The sequence below is a fragment of the Semicossyphus pulcher genome, unplaced genomic scaffold (genome assembly GCF_022749685.1).
Source record: "Semicossyphus pulcher isolate SPU_LCO1_2020_fin unplaced genomic scaffold, fSemPul1.0.p SCAF_14, whole genome shotgun sequence".
In the NCBI taxonomy this organism is placed as follows: Eukaryota; Metazoa; Chordata; class Actinopteri; order Labriformes; family Labridae; genus Semicossyphus; species Semicossyphus pulcher.
The window spans coordinates 25,794,444-25,807,351 of record NW_027211648.1 but is presented as its reverse complement, the minus strand read 5'-3'; the positions used below and the strand labels follow the sequence as shown (position 1 = coordinate 25,807,351).

The following is a 12,908-nucleotide window of genomic DNA, read 5'->3' as shown; positions in this document are numbered from 1 at the left end:
ACTCTTCCCTGAATTGATTTTATCCGCTCTGCTGAAGGCAGTGTGTGCCAAAACAAATCTATGTGTTTTTTCATGAATAGAATAAGCCCTGCGGAAAATGTACAGATTTGATACATGAAAAACAAAAGATGCAATAGGCGCAATCTCGGCTATTTGAGAGCAAAGATTGAACATTAGATGCACTGCACTGAGAAAATAAACATCATGCCCTCTAGATCATTCTGTATGAAAGAAACATCTTCCTCAGGGCTTTATCCACAGGGGGTAGATCCCACAGCCCTCAACAATACTACCTGCTTCAATCTGGACCTTATAATCCAATTATTCTGTCACAACACAGTGGCTAAACCTGTGTGAAATGGTTAAACTTGGCTGATGATAAAACCTGTCGCCTCTAATAAATAAACCACTGATACTTTCCTTTTTTGAAAAGGGTACAAAGCCATTTATAATCGTATTACCTTAAGATATTAGGATTTGATTTAATAATAATGTTAAACACTGCATCGTAAAAATATTTTGGATTAGCATTAGAATTTATTATTTTGGGTGTTCTTTTATTACTGTGTCAAAGCCAATGTTAAAACACTCAAAATAGAACAGACATTAACACTGCCTTAAAAAATACACTTGTTCTTCCTGCCAATCGATTATGTTAATCAAATAATACATTTTCATAATATACAGGCCAGCAGCGTGTGGATGTGAGCGTCAACTAAAATGAACAATTAGAAGAAAAGTAGAAGAAAATTGTAAAAAAATGTGGAGAGCAGGAGCAGCAGGAAAAATGCTACAGATGGTGCTGCGACTTGTGAGCCAATGCCGCGGCTTGTGTAGCTCACATGATGAATTACAGGAAGTTATGGCGTCTAAAGTCTTCTTTGGGATAAACATAGATTTTTTTTTTTTATGATTTTTTTATTGTAGTGGCCTTGTCTGAACTGTGTTTTGCATATAATGCTAATACTAAAATTGAGCTACTTTTTCTTTTTATCTAAATAATAATTTATTAATCGTAGAAATAATCGACAGATTAATGGATCATCAAAATAGTTGTTAGTTGCAGCCTTTCTATGATTTAAATGACACCATTTCTAGGTCACCTCAAGTACTGTATGCTACAGTACATTATATAAGGGCTGCAACTAACAACTATTTTGATAATCGATTAACCTGTCGATTAATTAATTAGTTTAAAAAAATGATTCATGTTTATCCCAAAGAAGACCTGAGACGCCGTAACTTCCTGTAATTCATCACGTGAGCTACACAAGCAGCGGCATTGGCTGGTTGCCCCTAGTGACGTTTTCACAGCGCATGTCGTGCATGATAACAAGACCCAACTAATCGATGATGAAATTTGTTGCCAACTATTTTAATCATCGATTAGTTGTTGCAGCCCTACATTATATGTTCTGTAAAAAAATATCAGGGCATATCGGAAAGCATATACGCCACTATCATTATATGTCTCATAGGTATATTGACCGTTTTATTTTAGGCCTACCAACATATCAGTTAGACTCTAAGAAGATTACACTCTGAGGTTGTACTTTGAAATTTGAGCTTAATACTGACAGCACAGTGACAATGCAAAATGCTTAATGCATAGCAGGAATAACATGAAACATATTCACGGTATTAGGCCGCAGATATACTTGCTTTTAACTACGCGTTCATGTGCGCAAGATGGCTGCCAGGAGCATCAGCTGTGCACGTCCTCAAAACTTAACGCTACGTGTACGCAAGATGCAGTCTGCACATGACCAGTAGGGGCAGTGTAGAGGCAGAGGGGATGTGACAGGGTCAACGCACCAGCAGGGACAACAATGGCAGAGAGTTTTAAAGGAGAGCTGATAGACCAAGTCCTGAGCTCTCTGGTGTGCTTTCTAGAGGTATCCTCCGGTAACACGCGTAGTGCATAGACGAGTACGTGAACAATTACATCATGACACAGCCGGTTGTTTCATGTTTAAACAACAGCATACTAAATTTCACAAAGTTCACAACACTTGGTGGAATAACCTGGTTTTTAATCACAGCGTTCATGCATCTCTGCATGCTCTCCACCAGTCTGTCACAGCGCTGTTGGGTGACGTTAGGCCGTTCTCGGAGCAGCTCGTCTTTGTTCGATGGCTTGTGACCGTCCATCTTCCTCTTGATCACATTCAGGAGGTTTTCAATGAGGTTCAGATCTGGATTGGGCTGGCCGTGACATGAAGAGAGAGATATATCTGTAGTAGCCTTTCAGTGCAATCCATTAAATAATAAGATATTAAACTCCAAGCTGAGTAGGGGTAGAGGAAAAATCCCTAAAGTCAGAGGAATGTATCCTCTGGGGAAGATGGATATATGTACAAAACTTCAAAGCAATCCATCAAACAGGTGTTTAGATATTCAAGTTTGGCTGCCTGCCTGCCTTAGAGCCACGCTATAAAACAATCTACATTGAAGCTTTGTTTGATTAAAGAGAAAATTACTGTTTAAATATGTGAATTATTAAACTAAGAGACATTTTCACATTTGTCAGGGAGCAAGGAGTCAAACGTGTAGTAAATATATGTTGAAAATAAAATTCATGAGGAGCAGTGTTTTCCTTTAAGAACAAAATGTACACCTAAATTGGGCACTTCACACTGAATAGACCCAAGTTGACAGAATTATGTCTTCCTGTGCCATCCGTCTGTACCATCTTCGATCCAATATTTATCTTAGGCCAATGAGAGAGGGACTGGCATCTGAAAATGCAAGATAATTATATAGGCCAAGAGAAGATATTTGTTTTTACGTCTTAAATGTGATTTTTATAGATGCTGGCAACCTGATCCAATAAATCGCTGTAGACTTGAAAGTGTGAGGCATTAAAAAACTCCCAAGTATTAAATTAATCTCTGTTAGTCTCTAATTCAAGTGTGGGCTCACACCCTGTTTCGCCCCCGGAGAGTGCCAAGTCTAAGATCATGCTAAATTGCTCTTGTCATGTGTTTAAGACACTTGGCATTCTCAGCCCAGTGTTTTTTTTTCACTGTGATCTGTGCTGTTTGTGTCCAACACAGTACAACTTGTTGACACAGATAGCACTTTTCGACTACTTTAAACGTGCTTCAGTAGCTGCTTCATCTCAGTACCAGTCCACTGTGAGGGCTGCTGTCCAGTCTTAGTCTTGGCACTTCGGCCTCTTGTTTTCTCCCATCCATCAGCTGGTGTTTAGGAATTGCCAAGCCTCTTTCCACCAGCCATCTCTGGTCACAAACAATAGCCTACCTACTAAAAGCATTCCCAGACCCGTCAGCGAGCCCTGCCAATAATAAACTCTAATAAAAGCTGGAACGCATTATTCCCTAAAGCGGGAAGGAAGCGGGAGAAACAGTTGGTACACTATGCCCAGGTTGACATAATCTTTGCTTTATGGGCCGTCTGAGCTCCATTGTTAGAACAGTAACAGGGGACGAGCTGGAGCAGCAGATAGGAAGTGTTCACCAGTGCTTGGCATTCAGGATTACCGGGGGGTAACGTGAAGTTGGGAATGTTTCCTTTTTCCCTGACTGAAGTGTGCTTATATTGGCTTTAAATTCCATTTTCTTTGTGGGAGTTTTCATGATATCCAAACAATGTCTCATTGTAAAAGACCCAAACTTCTCTGAGGAGTCTTAATTTTCTAAAAAGTAGGAAAATAAACAATTCTTTCTGCAAATATATACAAATATATTCTACCTAAGAGAGCAGTACAAATTAGGCTGATTCTCATGAAAGCACAAAAGTGTAGAGCTGGTGTTCGTTTATAATTTTCTCAGTAAATCAAATTTAAGATCTTTATTATTTCCAACTTCCCTGTTCTTTTATGACAATCGTCAGTGTCTTCTTAAGCAGTATATTTAAAAACATTTCACAAATAAAGCATATTTTAATTAATAAAAAAAGGCTTAACTAATTCCCAAAACAGCTAGGCACTGTAGCTTTCAGCACAAACGGAGTATTTGTTTGGGACTTTTTTTAGTTGCGGATTTAAACATTTTTTGTGGCTGTAAAAAGCAATCTCTACTGGCCGTGCTCATAAAGGAACATGTAACTTGTGTGGCTCCAAGATGTGTTTTTATTAATTGTAATTCATGTTAGTGCTATGAATTCCTTGCTCATTTTGTCCTTTTTGTGGTAATTAATGAGGATGAGAAAAAATACAGAATATCACCACACCCCTCTTTAAGCCTCACAACGTCTGCATCATAGACTAGTCAATACTCGTGAGTTTTTGGGTCATGCCGTACTCTAAAAACAAAACCCAGCACTAAATTAAAGGGAGGAAATACCAGAATTATACTGGTGAGTTGATCAAGACTAAAAAAAATAAGTTTAAGTACGGGCTTTCCAGACAATGTGTCTGTATTTGGTGTTCCCTCATACCTGCAGAAGTATAACAAGGGATTTATCAAAACAGAAAAATCTTTATAATCTTGATTTAGTATATATACATATACTAGAATTGCCTGGGTATCTAAGTGGATGCAGGTTAACAATATTTTGCAGGAGCTGAATTGTCATTAAGGCTACAAAAGCAACTGTACCTTTAATATTAAAGCCTCAGTAAAGTGGATAGATATGTAGATACAGATATGCAGAACTAAAGGGCAGAAACATTCCTGGAGTTTCCAGGGGGACTGATTGTAGCACACAAAGTCCTGCAGGTGAGATAAGTAGAAACATGTTGAAGTTATAGAGGCCATGGAGGCAAAACCCCAGGCCTAGGGACAAAGACACACAGAATGAAAAAGATGCAAAACACTGGGGGAACTCCCAAAATGTTTACTGCCTGCATGCTTCACTGGACAAGTCTAGACCAGACAAATGATACATTAGGCACAAAGAAGGGGACAGACACATAGTAGTATTATGTATAAAGAGAGGTGCAATTACAGATAGGCTAACTGTTCTTATGTGTAGCATACTAGTGTGATCATGCTCTATGGGATAGGTTCACTACACACAAGTCTGTAGTAATGAAATATGCTGTAAAAGGCAAAGCACATAGTTCAGTTTCCCAACATGTGAGAAGTACAGTCTGTTCAATAATGGATATCCCTGGATTAATGGATACACTCTTTTTATTAATGCTTTTCTTGTGCGAACAAGTTATTATCTTGTGCAAACCAGTTTTTATCTTCTGCGAACCAGTTTTTTATCTTGTGTGAATAATTTATTATCTTGTGCAAACCAGTTAGTATTTTGTGCGAACAAGTTTTTATCGTGTGTGAACAATTTATTATTGTGAAAAAGTTATTTTTGTGCAAAGAAGTTATTATCTTGTGCGAACAATACCTTGTTCAAACAAGATAACTTGTTCCCACAACATAAAAACTGATCACCTTATGGGACTTCAAGGGCTCTGTAGATTTGACACATTTTGAGCAATAGTAACAAGCTAAGAAGCAAGTTATGAAGTACACATTAAAATGTCATGAAAAGTGGGGGGCGCTGGTTTAGCTCAGTTGGTAGAGCAGGCGCCCCATGTACAGAGGCTGTATTCCTCGTCTCACTGATCGCGGGTTCGGCTCCCGGTCTGATGATCATTTGATACGTGTCATCCCCAACCTCTCTACTCCCAACATTTCCTGTCTATCTTCAGATGTCCTATAAATAAAGGCAAAAGCCAAAAAAAATTAAAATCTTAAATTTTTTTTAAAAAGTCATGAAAACTGAAAAGCGTAAAATCAAGTTGGCATGGTCTGGAAACATTAAGAAAACAAAACAATTTAAAATAAATAGTTCTTGTATAATATACATTTAAGTCTAGATTGGTTCTAACTATTGTAATACATATCTGATACATTTTCAGGGAATACTTTTCTGTTACGTGCACAAAACTTACTGAACCCAATCGTAGGAGAGAGCTCTAATAAGGAGTTGTCTACAACAAATCATGGGAGGGAGTGCATGGTAGATAACTCATGGTTACAGAAGAGTGCATCACAATCACAAAGTGATGTAATTCAAGTGTAATGGGTTGAGACTGGATTATATCAAACACCAAAAATCGTTCAATCGTTTACATTTCTTTGGTATTCTTGCAAATGTTTGTATAAAGCATATCGTCATCACTAACTGAATAAGGGAAGGAGAGAAAGAACCACGTTATGCAACAGTACATCTCCTACGTAAGAGATTTATCTAGTATTGCTCTCCACCTTCCCTCCCTCCTTTCCTGCCTCTTTTTTTGTAACTTCTTCCTCTTTGGTCATTTTTCCAAGCAGCTCATGAGTAGACTAACTGTACTGTATTCCTGTCACTACGTTGAGTGAGTCTTTCCAAACGCCTATCCACTGTTTCCACTAGTCGCTATTAACCTGGTATACTGACAGGAATAGGGTGAGATGTTGCTGCTTATTTCCTGCCTCTTACTCCATTCCAAAGAATCACAGGATGGAGAAATCCAAGAAATCTCCCCCCTGCCCCAGTGAACTTTCATTCCAACGGTTTAGTCAGCTGCAGCAGGCTAATAGAAACAGTGATGCACTGTGTTTGCACATGGAGAAATATTCTATTATATCAATTAGGGATTCACGATCTATGTGGGGTGGCTGAGTAAATGAGATCATTTTTCCTCCAGTAGCATGGAAGAGACTCAAAAAGTAACTCATCATTATGGTACTTATATAGCAACCACTCAAAGCTGCTTTTACACTACATGTCACATTCACATGTGTGTCACACACACATTCATACATTGATGGCAGAGGCTGCTACGTAAAGTGCCAATCTGTCAATCAGTAATCACATTCATACCCGTTGGCTATGCCACTGGGAGCAATTTGGAGTCTCGCCCAAGGACACTTCGACATGTAGCCTGAGGAAGCTGGGGATCAAACCTCCGACCATCCGATTGAAAGACGACCGACTCTACCACTCAGCCACAGACGCCCCATTAATATTTATAGACACTATTTTTCTATCCCAATGGGCCAACAAGTCCCTAAACTTTGGCATGATGCTCATTTAGTAATAATGGTCCCACTTAGAGTTATAAGATCTTGAGCAGGATATACAGTGTGTGGCTACCTTGTGAGTGACATGTCATGAATGAGGCAACCAGAAAAATACCTTAGCATCCTAATCAATGTGACTGTCAACTTCAATTACAGAGGGAGTAATATGCTGTTTCATATTTTAAGACATATATATAATGTTACAATGTTGGATGCCCAGCCTCAACGTGGGTGAAGTTTCAAATCTGTAGGTAAAAAGTATGTTAATCCCCAGGCTTCTCAGCTCAGTCTGCAGGCTGCTGTGAACGCCAGGTTTCACACTTTGTGATGTCAGAAAGTACAGCTGGCTTCAGAGAGCTGGCCAATCAGAAGACAGTGGGCTTGTAGGGGCGGAGTTTCCTAAAGGGACAGAGCTGACTGAGTCGTTTCAGGCAGAGGCTGTATGAGGGACTGCACAGAGCATCAGTGTGAGAAAAATGTTTTTTTAACTGTAAATTATGCTAAGCTACTCCACAGGTATCACAGAGTGAGATACAAAGCTTAAAATTAGCATAATATCCCTCCTTTACGGATGAACCTTGCTAACCAACTAGTGCCAGCACTAGCTGATATCTCAGCCACCATCTTGTCCAAATATGGTCACTTCTGCCTCCAAAAAACCAACATGGTGCCAAACTCAAAGTTCCAAACTTGTAGTCCACAAACCAATGAGTCACATCGCGGTGGCTACGTCCACTTCTTTTATACAGTCTATGGGCTTGACTAGGCCAGCCCAAAAAGCCTTTTCAGTCACCCACTACTTTACACTAATTCAGTTCCCATAGTAAAATCAACATTGCATGTTCTATTTAAAGCTTTAACAGTCTCTACATGTTAAGCACAATTAAGTAACCTCTGACAAGCCGCCTTTTAACTATGGACTGGAATCAATTAAACCTTTATGTCAGACAGCTATAAATGTGTCAGAGTGGTTAGTGAACGTTAGCGGTAAGGAGGCAATCACTGGTTAATTTAAGATATATTTCCATGCTTAAAAAGAACAATGTCTCCCTCTCTGCCCAAAATAGACTCATTAGACTGACAGAGGACTTTCCACAGCCCTGTCTGAATTAGATGCAACGCTATTATGAGACTTAACATGAGTGACCAGTTAAAAACAATTCTTACAGTATGTGTATCAAAGCACTCTGAGGTGGGGAACAGTCCTGGTGGCCAATTAACCCACAGTCTGGATGCTATTTAGCCTCCAATTGCACTTGACAATGAACCCTTGCACCCGTAGCAACAATGCAACAGTGAACCTCAATAAATTTGAGGCAGACTTTGCTCATACTGTATTCCACGGCTCATGGAACGGTTCTGCTGTAAAAGGCTTATTTGTGGGACATGTGGCCTCTCATCATCCAGCCGGAGTATTTAAGTCTCTTTCATCCCTCATGCAGTGTGGTTTAAATGTTGAAAGGACTTTTCTTAATAGTCACTAATGTTTGATGATTTCCTCATTATTGTAGCGTTAGTATGTTTTATGTTTGAGTGGCAACATGCAGGCCGTTCCGCAGCTTTGGAGGCAGCACTCTTGGGAAGAGGTCAAATCATCTAGTTGGTGCAAGGGCGTCACAAAAAAACTGTAAAAACAGTGAATGCTACAGAATAATGTCAAAATTTTACAATAATTTATGTTATTTTCATCCATATTACATAGGGCAAAAAAGTACTCCCCATTCATCCAGGTATAATGCTCAGACTGACAAACATAATAGCAGTATTTAAAGTAACTATTTTTTCTTAACTCTTATAATCACATTTAAGATTTGCATCATATTTAGGAACTGCTACAAATTTCCCACTCATAGTAATTGTGACAAACTGTTGGTCACACAGTAACTGTTGTCTGATCGCACTTGAAGCTGTTTGTTGGCACCATAGACTGTATAAAAAGATGGCTGACATGACAGCTCTCTAAAAGTGAAGCCAAAACCTCTCTATCGCCCCCTGCTGACTGGCTGCAGTGTAGGTCATAAAGCCCGCCTCCTCCATGTTAACAGATGGGACATGGGTCAAACTATAAAATCAAAATACACGTCAAATACATTTTTCTCAAACATGGTTTCTGTCATTATAGTTAGTTCATATCATGCTGATTTATGTCCAAGTGTTCATTTTTCTGACAAGTTTACTTTTAATTAGTTATTTGATGCTGTCAAAATGATGATTGGCAGCTCTGTTGACAAATCGGGCTCCCGCAGCATTCTGTTCCAAGTAGCAGAGTAGAGGAGGAATGGCGAAAGGAGATGTGACTTACACTAATGCTTAGGTCATTGAACTTTACATAACTGTGAATATCTGCTTCAGACCGACACAAGAAGCTGCTCTGTTGTTAAATATGATGACGTGCGAGATCTTTAACAGGTTTTTTTCCCGATAAGTTAAGCGTGTTCAATTAGTGGAAGTGGATAGCGCAGCTCTGGCTACAAATAACGTCACCATGCAAGATAGCAGTGCCCTTCATGGGGGGGTTTTTGGCTTTAATTTCGTACAATGAGAGCAGATGGAGACGCGCCGTCCATCTATATAGACAGTCATTGGTTGGCACTTACTGACTTTGATTCCTTCTGCATTGATCGTTGCTTGTGTTGTCTAATCAGAATTGTTTGCCTAGCGCTTACACTCACAAAGTTTCTAGATTCTGGGCTTACTTTTGTGGTGCAGACCATTAAATATGTGCGATACTGTCACCAGTTAGTTACGCTAAGCCCAACTGCACTGCTATGTCACAGATTCTTTCACTTTCACTGTCTTAAGGAAAGTTTTACAAAGTATTCATGCGTCAAAAATTCATGATGGAAAGATAGAAAGAAGATAATTGACCTTGTTTGCAGTTCTAGATATCCTGTCCTGTTTTTTTTAAAGGGGGCTAATAGGAAAAATGCTTTTTGGGCTGCTGGGGAATTTAGCTACAATACTCTGAGCAGCCACTGGGCAACGTCGGAGGCAAGCAACAGACCAGAGTTTACGATAGATTTTATTTTTTATTCCAGAATATTCCAGAATTACGCCCAGATCGAAAAACTATCAGACATATGCTTTAAATAGCTATATATGCCGAATTAATTAATTAATTCAACATGAATGAATTCATAAGTTATCATCTGAACTGTGTTTGCATTCCATTAACACCAAATAAAATAACTTTAAAACAAGCTACATGAAGAAGCCAATATAGGTCAGTGAACAGAAGTGCTCTGCTGCTTTAGCAAAGTTCAAGCCATCTAACTCATTGGGACAACTTGCATGTCTTGTCAACCTCTTCAGTTTTCCCTCAGTGAGGCCGCTAGATACCGGCTAACGTAAACCCTGGCAACCTCATATCCAGGTCTTAACATTACACCCATGGTTTCCACGTTGGATGCTGATCTTAGTTAATGATAACGTTTCACAGACTGACAGCTTATTAGTTTTAGATCATTACTCAACTGCATTTTAACTGCAACATACTGGCCTGGAAAATGACATGTTCAGGTAACCAACCAACTCATCACTCAGTGAGTCTTTGAGATGAGCAAAAACAAACCTTTAAATGATGTGCATATCAGTCCCTAAAAAACAGGCAGAGGTTACAGGCTGACACTGGCTTGTGATTCAACTTCACAACAGTTTCATTTTGGGGTGGCTTACTCCTACAGTAAATGTTGTTACAGCTTTTAAAATCCAAACAGAAGAACCTGCTTCGTGTTTGTTTCCCTTGTTTTAATGATGCACATTTGGACAGTTGTGGTGATGGGGCTCAGCAGTTCAGTGGAACTCTGGTTGAAAGTTTTCTAGGAATAAGACTTTCATCATTGACACTGTGTCGTGCAGGGTTGACTTTTTTCCTATTCTAACTGCAGTACATTTCTCTGTCTAAACAGAAACACAGATAACTAACCTACTCAAGGCCTGGTGACAGCAGGGAAAAACACAAGGCTAAACAGAGAAGCTAATGATACCCTTGGTCGGCTGTAAACAAGAGTAATGTGTTGCTGAGGCATCAAGAATTGTACCAGCCACCGACAGAGGACCTAAAATTAGCCTAATGTTTACGCCCACTGGATAACAAAGGCTAGAAACATACTGCTTAGGAGGGCCTAAAGTGAGTCCTCATAAATGTGATCTCTTAAGAGCAATTTAATTATAAGTAGAACAAAAAACTTGCACTAAACAGCCAAATCTAATTACTGTATTAAAAGTAAAAATATTTAAAAGTAAATAATGTGTTGCAAAAGTCACTAAAAACTATCCCAAAGACACCCGGTCCGTTTGTTTTAAGAGGATTCCTTGTAAATTCATGAGGCCGGCTGATGGTAAAACATTCCCAGGAGGATTTGGGGGAATTGTAAGGAATTGCTGGGAATTCAGTGTTTTACAGAGTTAGAGGGGGTTGTACTTACTGAAAACGTAGAGGAAAAAGGAGTGAGTAGGAGAGGAGGATCTTAGGGCAGAGAGACAGACGGAGGAGGATTATGCGAGCATGAACAGCAAAACACAGCAGGAATATAAGTGAGAAAAATAAACAAGCGATGGGCTGCCAAGCACTGGCTCAGCAGAGGTACTTCCCCTTATGTGCACAGCTGGATTTGCGAGACGGTGAGCAATACTCCCCGCTCTTCTCCCAGACTCTGACACAAGCAGGGGAATTTAGCTTCTCCGTGTTAGGCTGCTTCAAAAATAGCCCTGCATAACTGCATGGCAGTCACTTAACAACAACAACGGGAAAAGATTCATAGAGTGCTGATCTTTATCAAGGCCTCAGTTGATTATACCTGATAGACAAAGACAACTCCAAGGCAAATTTTGGAGGAGAACCAACTGAATAATTGACCCAGTATCCCCAGGATTTCTGTCCAGATAGATACTTTATTAATCATTTACAGGACATTACACTGTCACAGCAGCCTTACTGAACATGTGGGTTCAGTTTAGGTACATGAAAACTACACATAAAATACTAAAATAAGTTTCTAAAACAAACTAAAACTTACAAATGAGACACTGAAAGATAAGAAATATAATAAAAATATCAAGTGTGCAAAAGTGGCTTGCAAAAAGCTCAATATAAATACATATATACAGTGCATGACTACACAAACGTATGTATAATATAAGCATTTGCAACTGTTTCCTACACATGAGTGTACATTGTTGAACAACTTGATTAACATTTAATGCAGATGTAAAGGCGGTTGGGTGTCTTATATGTGGTGAGGCAGGAAGTAATAATGGGGCTGTTAGGTGGTTTATAGAACTGTATCTCATCACATCAATGACAATCGTTCCAAACGATCCGAGTATTTCTGTCTCAGTCTAAAAATCTGCAGGATCAGAACATTCAAATAACATTAAGGACTGAGATCAGGTCTGGTTATAACATGCACTCAGATTATCTGGATCTAATAGTTGTATTGTAGACACTTGTGGTTCAGCAGCCTGTATTATTATAAACACATTAAAGCCACACCCTGATTGAAACGAGACTGTGCTGATGCAATCCATCCTCAGAAACCAGTTATTCTACTCAACATAAAAGTATTACAAAGCCCAGATATCTCACCTCACCTATTTCTGAATATAGTTCAATTCAATTTAAATATCAATCCATCCATCCATCCCTCTATTATCTATTCAACTTATCCTGTTAAGGTTCACGGGGGGGGGGGCTGGAGCCTATCCCAGCTGTCATTGGGTAACACCCTGGACTGATCACCAGTCAATTACAGGGCTAACACATAGAGACAAGCAGCCTTTCACACTTACACCCACACCTACGGGCAATCTAGAGTCACCAAAGAACCTAACGAGTTGTGGGAGGAAGCCTGGAGGGAACCCACACATACACGGGGAGAACACGCAAACTCCACACAGAAAGGCCCCCTACGTCTGAACCGGGGTTCAAAC

The 12,908-nt window shown here is 39.5% G+C and overlaps 1 protein-coding gene across 2 annotated transcripts in view; it reads right to left on the bottom strand.

The window, feature by feature from the left end:
• babam2 (BRISC and BRCA1 A complex member 2) overlaps positions 1 to 12,908 on the bottom strand; it is a 99,356-nt gene that overhangs the window by 77,703 nt on the left and 8,745 nt on the right. The window lies entirely within an intron of this gene.